At 38.6% G+C, this 13,052-nt stretch overlaps 1 protein-coding gene across 3 annotated transcripts in view; it reads left to right on the top strand.

Annotated features, from left to right (window-relative positions):
• Nucleotides 1-10,157: 10,157 nt before the first annotated feature.
• Nucleotides 10,158-13,052, top strand: part of LOC115229786 (leucine-rich repeat-containing protein 70-like) — an 11,181-nt gene continuing 8,286 nt past the window's right edge. For 2 of the 3 annotated variants that reach the window (XM_036499749.1, XM_036499744.1), the window contains exon 1: nt 10,158-10,408. The gene's annotated coding sequence lies outside the window, so the exon portion shown is untranslated. The remainder of the gene's footprint in view (nt 10,409-13,052) is intronic. The other variant, XM_029800084.2, reaches the window with a different exon arrangement.

The raw sequence follows: 13,052 nt of genomic DNA, 5'->3' as shown, positions 1-13,052 counted from the left end.
GATGAAAAGCAAAGTCGACCTCAACGGAATTTGAACTCAGAACTTGAAGACGGACGAAATACCGTTAAGCATTTTGCTCAGCGTGCTAACGATTCTGCCAACTCACTGCCTTGATAATAATAATAATCCTTTCTACTAAAGGCACAAGGCCTGAAATTTTAATGCAGGGGTGGTGGATATTAGTCGATTACATTGACTCCAGTACTCATCTGGTACTTATTTCATTAACCCCTAAAAGATGAAAAGCAAAGTCAACCTCAGTAAAATTTGAACTCAGAACGTAAAGACAGACGAAATGCAGCTAATGACGCTTGCTTCTAATAAGATTAGGACCCTACGGTGGAGGCGCGTGGAGAGTCTAATTCCACGACTCTCCAAGGAATAGTAGGCGGAGAAAATGGATGGATGATTTGTGATATAAAAAAATTAACTAAACACGTTAAATGTAATAAATACATCACAGTTAGTTGTAAATATTACATAACTACAATTAGTCAAAAATAATTATAGTTAACCTAACTAGTTACAACCAGTTATAACTAACCTAACTGTTCACAGCTAACTGAACACGGTACACTACTTACATCTAAATAATTACGGCTAATTATTATACAGTTAATTATTATTCGTCGCACACAATAGGTGAATGAAATTTTGTTGTTTTTTTGTTGTTGTTTTTTGTTGTTTTTATGGTTTTTTTGGTTTACTTGCGTCTTGGTCTTTTGGGAGTTGGAAATTTGGCATTAAATACAAGCTACATCAGTGAGATGATGATGACGATGCAGCCGCCTACGACAACGGCGATGATGATGATGACGATGACGTTGATGCTGATGACGATGACGACGGTGCTGATGACGACGACGACGACGACTATAACGATGACGACGACGACGACGACTATAACGATGACGACGACGACGATGATGATGATGACGATGACGACGGTGCTGGTGATGATGATAACGATGACGACGACGGCTATAACGATGGTGATGATGATGATAAAGAGGAGGAGGACCACCACCATAACGACGTTGATTTTGTGATGATATTTAACCTCAGGTTATGGCTGACTGAATGCACTTATAACCAAAGGGGTTCCAACTGCAACCATCCTGCCCTTTTATGAGATATAGGGCTACATTATCAAATGTATCGTTCGTTTCAGGCAATACGATGCGGCTTGAAGGAGATTTGGTTGTTATTCCTAACATGTGAAAGAACACGGACAGGTTCTCTCTCCCTCATTAGCTCAATGATATAATGTCGAATAAACTGCATGGCTGACGGGTGGGTGGGATTGGTTCCAGCATCTATTTTGAACACTTAATTGCATGAAGATAATAGAAAACTAGTCTTCCATTTCGTTTTTCTATTTGGTTTGCAAGATTCTTGATTTAAGCTCGTATGCTGAAAGATTTTTTTGTATCTTGGGAGGATCAGTATGCTAATAAAAACACACGCACTGATTCGTTGATTTACTTTACTCGTTAACTGATTAACTACCTAACCAACTAACGGATCTGAAGCTATCCTGGAGGAAAGAGGGCATATCATCGGGGAGATCACGAATGGCAAAGAAAGAACTCCGACAAATATGACTGGTCGAGTGATCAATTGAAAGATTAATCAAACAATCGATTAGTTAGATGGTTAAATAATTAACCAATCAATGAATGATAAAGAAGTGAATTGGAACCACGGAGAGTGTTTATTATTGGCGTAATGACCCCACCGAGATACAACGCAGTCTTACATTTTTTTCACGAAAAGGTACCACAAATTGGTAGAAACCAAACTTTTTAGTCAATGGCTGCTGATCTGTGATTTAAATTCTGTAAAATGAAGTTTGGAGATATTGGAGGAATGTTTCTCCATTAATTTCTTCCGTAACTTTAGAAAGTTATGGACGTCTTTAAATTTATAGGTAATTCTCTATTATGACAACAGCGTTGTTATTTTTATGTGTTTTGCGAAACCTGGAACAGGCTGTTGCTGTTGTGTAGCGGTTGTTGTTGTTGTTGTTGTTGTTGTTGGTGGTGGTGGTGATGGTGCTGCTGTTGTTGCTGGTGCTGCTGCTGTTGCTGGTGCTACTGCTGCTGCTTGTGCTACTGCTGCTGCTTGTGCTACTGCTGCTGCTGGTTCAGGTGGTGGCGGTGGTAGCAGTGGTGGTGATGGTGGTGATGGTGATGGTGGTGGTGGTGGTGGTGGTGGTGGTGCTGCTGCTGCTGCTGCTGCTGCTGCTGCTGCTGGTGATACCGGTGCTAGTGCTGGTGACGCTAGTGCTGGTGTCGCTAGTGCTGGTGGTGGTGGTGGTGGTTGTGGTGGTCTTTAACTCCAGGTCACCCCTGATCGTGTAGAGTAATGATCAAAATCATTCCAACCGTTCTTTTTAGGCATAAAAAAAAGAATGGCCATCCGTTCTTTTTAGGCATAATGTATCTTGGACTTTTATAAGACAGTAAGGCGTGATTTAGGGAGATTTCGTTGTTATTTCTAACAGGCCGACTGACCTTATAGAAGTTCCCCTGAAACTGGTTATGAACTATTCTCATTTACGACTATAGACACCATTAGATTTATTGCACGTACAACTTGGGTTGGTTATGTAAACTACTAGACTTGGTACACAGCTAAAGTAACTGGTTATATATACAAGGCGGAAAAATTTAACATTGAACAAACAACCGTCTAGATTGTGCTTAAACTAGATGACGTATGAAACTGCTAATAAATTTTTCAATGAGCAGGTCATTTTCAAAGTCAATATTTGTGAAGTTATCATATGATAGCTACTATTTCATATATCTACCAAAATTACTCTTTCAATCATGATAAAGAATAATAATAAAAAAAACACAAATAGATTCATAAATTTAAACTACAAAATTGTTGCGCTTCAATTGCAATGTTCAGATTTAAATTTTCAATGCTCTCCAGAAAAAGATTTCTAAGCGTTTACAGATAAAGAAACAGGCAAGTAACGAATTATATTTTCTGACTTCTAAATCGAAAACTTTAAACAGGTTGAAAGGTCTTTAACCTTTTCAACTAATACATAAATGCATGCACACACACATACACCACACACATATACACACGCAGGCATGCATACACACACATAAATGCATACACACACACACACACATCACACACTATATATATATATATATATATATATATATATATATTATATATATATTATGGCTGTGTGGTAAGATACTTGCTTCCCAACCACATGTTCTGGTTCAGTCTCCTGCGTGAAACCTTTGGCAAGTGTCTTCTACTATAGCCACGGGTCAACCAAAGCCTTGTGAGTGGATTTGGTAGATGGAAACTGAAAGAAGCCCATCGTATATATATATTTAAATATATATATATGTATTTCTGTGTGTCTGTGTGTGTCTCCACCACGACCACCGCTTGGCAACCGGTGCTGGTGTGTTTACGTCCCCACCAGTTAGCTATTCGGCGAAAGAAACCGATAGAATAAGTTCTAGTCTTTAAGAAGTAAGTACCGGGATCATATTATTAATATCCCAGAAAAGGTCTCAGAAAATGACAAAGCAACCTTACTCTGAGATATATCAATACACACAGGTAGAGAGACCGGATATAGTTGCCACAGATCATCAAGGAAAATGCCTTCTAATTGACGTATCAATCCCAATACGTGACAGTGCACCGAGAGAGAGTGAGAGAGAGAGTGTGTGTGTGTGTGCGCGCGCGCGCGCGTGTGTGTGTGTGTGTGTGTGCGCGCGTGTGTGTGTGTCACTTTTTAAAGTTATCTCTACAAATTTCCTATAAAAATTAGAGCCAACACTGCAAGTTACGACGTTTCGCTCACGAATACGTCTATGTATACAATGCGAACGATGATAGAAAAATAGGTTATGGGTATATATGCATATTTCGAAAGTTATTGCTCCTTCTTCAGCACTGCGTCCAACCCATTAATCATCCGCGAACACATTACTTAAATAACCACTAAATTTATTGTAATTTTGGATATACCAATATTACTTATCAAACACAATCCTGGCAACTTTTACGAAAATATCAATTACTGATAGGGACACCGCGTTTCGTTATGCAACCATAATATACTTCCAAGTATATTAAAGGCTAAGTCAGTTCAGAATCCTACTTGTGTTAGCAGTATGATTCAATCATTTTTTTGTTATCTCTACAAATTTTCCATAGGATTTAGAGCCAGCACTGAAAGTTACTCAATAGTATATTATGGTTGTTACATAACGAAATGTGGAGGCGCAATGGCCCAGTGGTTAAGGCAGCAGACTCGCGGTCGGAGGATCGCGGTTTCGATTCCCAGACCGGGCGTTGTGTGTGTTTATTGAGCGAAAACACCTAAAAGCTCCAAGAGGCTCCGGCATGGGTCGGCGGCCCCTGTTATACTCTTTCGCCTCAACTTTCTCTCACTCTTTCTTCCTGTTTCTTGACTAACGCTGCGATGGACTGGCGTCCCGCCCAGCTGAGGGGAACACATACGCCATAGAAACCGGGAAACCGGGCCCATGAGCCTGGCTATGCTTGAAAAGGGCGCATAAATATAAAAAATAAAATATAACGAAATACAGTGCCCAATGAACAATTAATATTTCGTACAAGTTACCAGGAATGTGTTTACTATGTAAAATTGGTATATCCAATTGTTTTACACCACTAAATTAAGTGGCTAATTAAGCAATGTATTCGTGGATGGTTAATGGGTGAGATATGCACTGTTGAAGGGGCAAGAACTCCTGAAATATACATATACACACATTATCTATTTTTCTATCTTCGATTGCGCTACTTACGTTGACATATTGGTATACGAAACGTCGTAACTTTTAGTGTTGGCTCAAATTTCTATTAAAAAAAAGTTGATTAATTCGCGCTGCTAACACAGATAGAACCAATATTGACTCATAAGCCTTTGGTAAATTTGGTAGCATATTATGGTTGCATAACGAACTACGTTGTCCCTACCAGCAATTAATACATATATAGTCGTCTCAGAATCCATAACTCAGAAAAATAATGTTCTTGCATATTTGCCAGCAGAGTGTGTATATTAATAAAAAAGAAAATACGTACCTGCCATCTCTGAAGAGCACGTGCTGTTACTTGACTATAATGTTATCTAATATCTGGTTTATACGACACACACACACACACACACCACACACACACACACACACACACACACACACACATACATACATATATATATATATATATATAGTTCAAATTTACAGAAGACGAAGACAGGTGAAAGAACAACAAACAGGTGTATTAGTTGAACGCTCGGGAAGAATGAAAGTCTTTTTTCATTTCAAGCCTACGCTCTTCGACAGAAAGGATTATGAGGAAAATAAACGGTGAAAGAAAAATTGTGTAAGGCTTTACGGTTCAACATGTATATAATACACACACACACACACACACACACACACACACACACACTGTCGTTTGAATTAGGCAAAAATGAAAATAATATTGACATCTTATTTTACCAAAATTACATAAAAATATCTTGAAATACTAAAAACTAAATTTATTCAATAGAATCGCCATTCGCTTCAATCACAGCCTGCAGACGACTTCGGAATCTCCCGAAACTCTTCTGGGCGGTCTCCTAGTTTAAATTGGTGAATGCTACCATAATCCTTGCCTTCAGTTCATTTTTGGTGTTACAAGAGTTTTGTTGGGCTCTCGCTCAACTACGCCCCACACATAATAACGAAGGGGGTTACTGGTGTGTTTATGTCCCCGTAACTTAGCAGTTCGGCAAAAGAGACCGATAGAATAAGTACTAGGCTTACAAAGAATAAGTCGTGAAGTCGATTTGCTCGACTAAAGGAGTGTTCCAGCATGGCCACAGTCAAATGGCTGAAACAAATAAAAGAACAATAATAATTATGTATATTCTCATATATATAATATATATAATAATCATATATATATATATATATATTAGATATAGATATATATATATATATATATTATAATCTATATTATATATATATATATATAATATATATATATATATGAAAAAACAAGTCAAAAATAGAAAATGCTAATAATTTTATAGTGAACATTTCAGTACCGGTTTCGGTCATTTTGAGACCTTTTCAACTGTAACGATTAATAATTAAATTAGTAAAGAATTAGAAGAAAATTTTTTTTAAAGAATATTTTTCTATAGTAGTGTTCAGATTTAAGTGACATTCTGCTTTCTCTGACTCCCTTGTTTGCACTTGTGTGTTGGAGGTCGTTGTGAGTTCTTGGTAGGGTAGTAGAGGAAGAAGGCTGGTGAGGAAGGGGGTGGGAGAATCTGGGAGTGCCCTGATGGTCGTATTTTGAATGGTCAGTGGCGGCTGGCAGTCTCAGTCAATTCAGGAGAATATTTATATTGACAGGCTTGTTTATAGAATTAGCGCGGTAGTGTTATACTAAAAAACATTAGTGACAAAGTTAAGGGGTAGGGGGGGTGGAGAAGTAGAAGAATAAAGAAGAAGAAGAGAGAAGAAGAAGAAGAAGAAGAAGAAGAAGAAAAGAAAGAAGAAGAAGAAAAGACGATTTGATGATGATGATGATGAAGAAGAAGAAGAAGAAGAAGAAGGAGAAGGAGAAGATGACGATGATGGTGATGGTGGGATGATTATGACGACGATGATGATGATGATGAGAGAAGAAGAAGAAGAAGAAGAAGAAGAAGAAGGAGAAGGAGAAGATGGTGGTGATGATGTGGTGATGATGATGACGACGATGATGATGATAATGATGATGATGAAGAAGAAGTGGAAGAAGAAGGAGAAGAAAAAACAGAGAAGGGAGAATATGAAAGGGTGTAAGTATAGCTATGATGGGGCTGATTAGTAATGGATTCTATGGAGTGTAATATTTTGTGTGTATATATTCTTTTTATTCTAAAGTTGAGGTATATTAATTGTTTGTCGTAGACCCGTTAAGAAGTGGCTTGTATTTTGTAATAAAGAGATTTTCTTTACTTATTCGTTGTCTCGAGGTTGTATCGTCCCTAAATTGGTAGAGGGGGAAAAATTCTGAAGTTTGGTGTTTTTTTTGTTGGCGCAAGTATCTATGTGTTGGCTAAAAGCTATTTTTCTGTTTGGGGAATTTTTATCTGGGATCTGTGCAGGGCCATTCGTTTACGCAAACCATTTTTTGTTTGGCCTATGTACTGCTCTTGACACCCGAGCAGGTTAGTGAGTATATAGTTCTCTCCGAAGCACATGTGAAGTTGCTTTTCACTGTAAACCGTTGTGTCCCTGTTTGGATATATATATATATATTATATAAATCATTATAAGTACACCACACATACACGCGTACCGTAAAAGTTTCATACATATGTCTATATACGCACAAGCACAAGAAAAAAAACATGGTTAAAGGTAACAATACAGAAAAAAACAACAATACAGAAAAAAACATAAGGAAGTATACAAAGCGTAAAAACCACGTTCATATACGGACATGCCCTTATGCACTCATACGCACACACGCCCATAAATGTACATACCCGCACATGTTTATATACGCATACACACACACGCATACACAAAAAAAAGATTATTCATATATTTTCACACATAATAATTTTTTCTGTACTCTTCCATCCTGCATTTTTTCCTGTGTCTATATAGACGTGTATATAGATTCATTTGTACACGTGTGTGAATATGTATGAGTGGGCGGGTGTGTATGTATATAGATGTGTGCGTGTGTGCGGGCATAAGAATACATATATATAGACGTTTTTACTTAGTATTTTTACAATTTTTTCGGGTTTTTTGGGGGGCATATGTATAATCTGTTTTTTTGTATGCCTGTGTGTGTATGCGTATATAAACATGTGCGGGTATGTACATATATGGGCGTGTGTGTGTATGAGTGTATAAGGGCATGTCCGTATATGAACGTGGTTTTTAGGCTTTATATACTTCCTTATGTTTTTTTCTGTATTGTTTTTTTTCTGTATTATTACCTTTAACCATGTTTTTTCTTGTGCTTGTGCGTATATAGACGTATGTATGAACTTTTACGGTACGCGTGTGTGTGTGTATGAGTTTGTATATATATGCGTGTACTTTTGGCGAAAAATGTGAGTGAAGATGCGTACGTTTTCTTAGTGACGTATAAGTACGCACGTGGGTCCGCGAGCGCGCATGTGAGCGTATGAGTAGCCATGTTTACGTGCTTACTATGAACTTTTAATCTTATTTTATATAAGTAGCGGAATTATAACACAGTAATTTCCCTTTATATAAAAGTATTTTTTCATAGCGTTTTTCAGATGGCCAGATAACCGAAGAGATGGTGTTGTGGATTTCGACTTCGGCATCCGAAACTCGGAGTTTTATCTTGACTATTGAATAATTGTAACATATTATTTTACAGATATATATATATATATTCATATATATATATATGTGTGTGTGTGTGTGTGAGTGTGTGTGTGTGTGTGTGAGTGTGTGTGTGTGTGTGTGTGAAGTGTTGTGTGTGTGTGTGTGAGTGTGTGTGTGTGATATATATATATATATATATATATATATATTGTTATATTTCGGAATGGTCATTTTGCCAGTTTAGCCAATAAAAACACACGCACTATATATTTGGTATTACTTTGCTTCAGTGTTATTTATTTTTTACATTAATCTTAATCTTATTTCGGCCAGAGTTCTTTCATCACACTCCGGTGACCGCATCAGTGATCTTTTGTTTTCTTCTTTCTTATTTGTGTCTCTCCTAACTAACCGTTAGCAATTTTGTATAGACGTGTATATAGATTCATTTGTACGCGTGTGTGAATATGTATGAGTTGTCCCAGTTTCATCTACTCCGCGTTGGAAAGGTAAGGACAAGACGCGACTTCGATGAAACAATTCTTTCCGGAAAGCAAATTAAATAAAATTTGAGATTTTTTGCGGAGGGTGAAAGTGGTAACAAGAACAGAACAGCGAGAACAAAAGAGTAAGAACAAACGTTGAGGGCTATTAAATCAAGACGATAGAAAAATTCTTCTGAACGCTAGGAGGACGAGCTTACATGCATACATACGTACAACTGTATATCTGAGGCATTGATTTACAGTAATCCCTCTGCTATCGCGGGTGTTACGTTCAAACCCACCCCCTGCGAAAGGTGAAAATCCGTAGAAATAGTACAGTACTGTATATTTTTTTAATATTTTTTATCATTTGTATTTATTCATTTTATCATAAGTGCAAAACAACACCACGAAGGAATCGACCTAAGCTTAAATAATAAACCGCGATAGGTGAACCGCGATATGGCGAGGGATTACTGTATACTTACACACGTGTAAATACGACTATGCTACACACTCAATTTGCACCTCCCTCTTCTTCCTTTACTCTCTCCGCGTTGTCTCTTCTAACTTTCCCCCTTTCAATCTCTTTTTCTCTCTCTTCCTTTCCCTTTCGCTTTTTCCCTTCTCTCTTTCCATTCTCTTTCACTCTTTCCATTCTCTTTCTCTCTTTTCTCTCTCTCTCTCTCTCTCTCTCTCTCTCTCTCTCTTTCTCTATCTATCTATCTATCTATCTATCTATCTATATCTATCTATCTATCTATCTATCTATCTATCTATCTTCAACTCTGTATTTTCTACTTATTGCAACTTTTCAACCTTTTCCCGCTTCTCATTTTATCCTTTCGCTTTTTTTTTCCTATTTTCATACTGTTCTACTATCGTTTTCTCTTCCTTACTGACACCCACTTCTTTTCTTTCCTTTTTCTTTCTCCCTCCCTCTTTGTTCCTTCCTTTCTTTTTCACACTCACTCTCACTCATTATGGTCTACCCTATTAATATTATTGCCGTTTCCCCTTCTTTATTACAGTCTTCCTTTTTCTTTCTATCCGTTTTCAGACGTTCTTAACTCTCGTTCTATTTCTCGCCCTCTTCCTCTTTCCAGTTCCTGCTTTCCCCTCTCTTTCTCACTTCTACTCTTCGTTTTCCCTCATTCGCATCGTTTCCACTCTCTCACTCTTTCTTTACTCTCTTTACTCTCTTTCCTCCTCCACTGTAACACCCTCTTCTAATTTTCCGTTTTCTCTCCCCTTCTTCTATGACCTATATATATATATATATATATATATATATATATATATATAAACGCAGACGGTGACAAAAAAAGCATTGTATTTAAAGAGATTTGCCACTTGCAAAGGAAGGTCAAAACAAGAAAGTGACAGACGTCAACAGCGACAGCAACAAAACTGAACGACACAAACGCATCACAAACACATTAAAAGAGAGACGAGACACTAACAATTACGACAACATTACGACACACAACACAGGAAGTTTCTATCGAATACGAAGTTTTCACCAGTTTTAGAAGTTTTTATTGGGTAAGTAAACAGTCAAGTTGATGCTCACATCGTTTGGAAAATATTTATACCTCAAATCTCAAACTCTATCCTTCTTTTTCTTTTCTCCCTCTTTCTCTCTCACACTATCTATCTATCTATGTATCTATCTTCTATCTATCTATCTATCTATCTATCTATCTATCTATCTATCTATCTATCTATTTATCTATCTATCTATCTATCCTCAGGACACGTGCACACACACTGGATCTAGTTAAACTGATAAACAAAATCAGCCCCCTTTAATTTTGCTCAGATTGTTTTCAATTTTGGTGTATCGATGCAGTTCTGAATTTTGATTTGTGTAATTTGTGTAATTTTAGCCAATCGACAGACAGCGAGGCATTAACAACTTGTTACCATAACAACCGCACGTTGTATTGTGTCTCACTTCACCCGCACGTTATGTTGATTCTTCACACCACGAGATTCGCTTCACCCGCATGTTTTGTTTTAATAAAAATTTATATTTATCAATTAGCATTTTATTGAGGATATTTTTCGTCAATTATCTTAATATTTTACATATTTTTCATTCTTTTACCTATTTCAGTCATTTGACTGCGGCCATGCTGGAGCATCGCCTTTAGTTGAGCAAATCGACCCCAGGACTTATTCTTTGTAAACTTAGTACTTATTCTGTCGGTCACTTTTGCCGAGCCGCTAAGTTACAGGGACGTAAAAGCACTAGCATCGGTTGTCAAGCCGTGGAGAGTTGTCCACATTTTCGCGTTTTTTACTTCAGAATTGGAAAACCTAGCTATCAAGCGAAGGAAGACAACTCGCTAGGCCATAATTTTTAAGAGGAATATTTCTTGAGCTATCACCCGCGTTCTTGTGTTTAAAAAAACCTTCTATGCAGAGAACGGTTATCGTTTAGAGAAACTGAAGAAATGTCTAGTTCACGCTAGATATGAAACCAATGGGGTTTTCCTAACATATTACGTTACACATACAAAAATAAACAACTGCTCTATATTTTATAGGGTATGCTCTTCTCCTGATTTATGATATTGTAACTAAGATGTGTGTGTGTGTGTGTGTGTGTGTGTGTGTGTGTGTGTGTGTGTGTGTGTGTTGATAGAAATGGCAGACTGCTGGTCGGCCCACAACAGGTCCTGCCTGGGGATGACGGTACACTGGCTGGATCCCAAGACCCCCACGAGACAACACGCCGCCCTGGCCTGTTCTCGGCTCAGAGGGCATTACACCTTTGATGTTCTCGAATAGGTCATGATGGACACCCATTACAGGTTCCATCTGCAAAGCAAGGTGACCAGGACCACGACAGACAACGGCAAAATCTTTGTCAATGCAATTATGCGGTTTGGTGCAGAAGTTGAACACTTGCCAGACATTCCTGAGGCTGCTGACGATCCGGACATGGAGGGCGTCGCGGATGTTGACCTGGACGTGGATCCTGAGGCTGGGGATGTAGACGAAGTTGAAAACATCTCTGTTGATGCCGCCCTTGACGGATCCAGCGGCCTCGACCTGCCAGTGCACATGAAGTGCACAGCCCATACTTTCAACTTGGTAGCCAGCGTGAATTTCGACAAGGCTCTTGACAGTGCTTCGTTCAAGTCGGTCTACACGAAGGCCCTGTCCAATGCACAGCGGCTGTGGAATCTGCAGAGCCGCAGACGGCAGACGGTATTCTTGACGCGTTGAAGAGGAGGCTGGTGGTTCCCAACAGTACCAGATGGAATTCTGCTTGTGACTCTATTGTTATCCTCAACAACCTGCTGGAGAAGAATATGGGAGCTTCCCACAGGGTGATGTCACAGCAGAAGCTGCAGACCTTCACTGATTCTGATGTCGTCTTCCTGACAGAGTACGCCCAGGTAATGTCTAATGTTGCCAAGGCCTTGGATAAAATCCAGTGGGAAAACCGGGCCTAGCTTGGGAGCCTTCTGCCAACTGTAGCAGCCACCGTCATGAAGTTGAAGGAGGCCAAGTTCAAACACTTCTTGTACTGCAGACGCGATACTGGCAGGCATCATGAAAAGGTTTGGACTCCTCCTAGAAGACCTGGAGTGCCAGCTGGCCGCTGCCGTCAATCCTAAGTTTCGCCTGTTTTGGCTGGAGCAGTATAATAACAGCCAGGTTAGCAGAGTAACGAACGCCACGGAGACCGTCATACAGACAGCTCTAATGGAGACCAATGAGGATGAGGAAGATGTTTCTTCAGCAACACCACTCGGTTCCAAGAAAATAGGAACCATAGGGCACTGAAGTCCAAGGCACAGAACTTGAAGACCTGGCTGGAAGCCGTCTCGAAGGAGGTCTTGACTGAAGTCGCCTTTTTGGGTGAGCAGGTCTTGATCGACCTGTTCACCGCCACCCAGTGTACAGTTAAAGCACCTATGAGCATCTTGCAGCTAAAATAAAAGTATATATTATATATATATTAATATATATATATATATATATAATATATATATAATATATACTTTTATTTTAGCTGCAAAATGCTCATAAAACTGTTACTCGGAGTTTCACATCCCCGTTCATCGGACAATTGTGATGAAAACTGAATTAAAATCGTGATACTACATGTAGTATAATATGATATAATATAAATCAATTCTACGAATAAGCATTTAAATTTGATTGGGTAACT

The sequence above is a fragment of the Octopus sinensis genome, linkage group LG2 (assembly GCF_006345805.1).
Source record: "Octopus sinensis linkage group LG2, ASM634580v1, whole genome shotgun sequence".
Lineage (NCBI taxonomy): Eukaryota > Metazoa > Mollusca > Cephalopoda > Octopoda > Octopodidae > Octopus > Octopus sinensis.
Note: the sequence above shows the minus strand (reverse complement) of the source record. Positions and strands in the feature narration are given on the sequence as shown.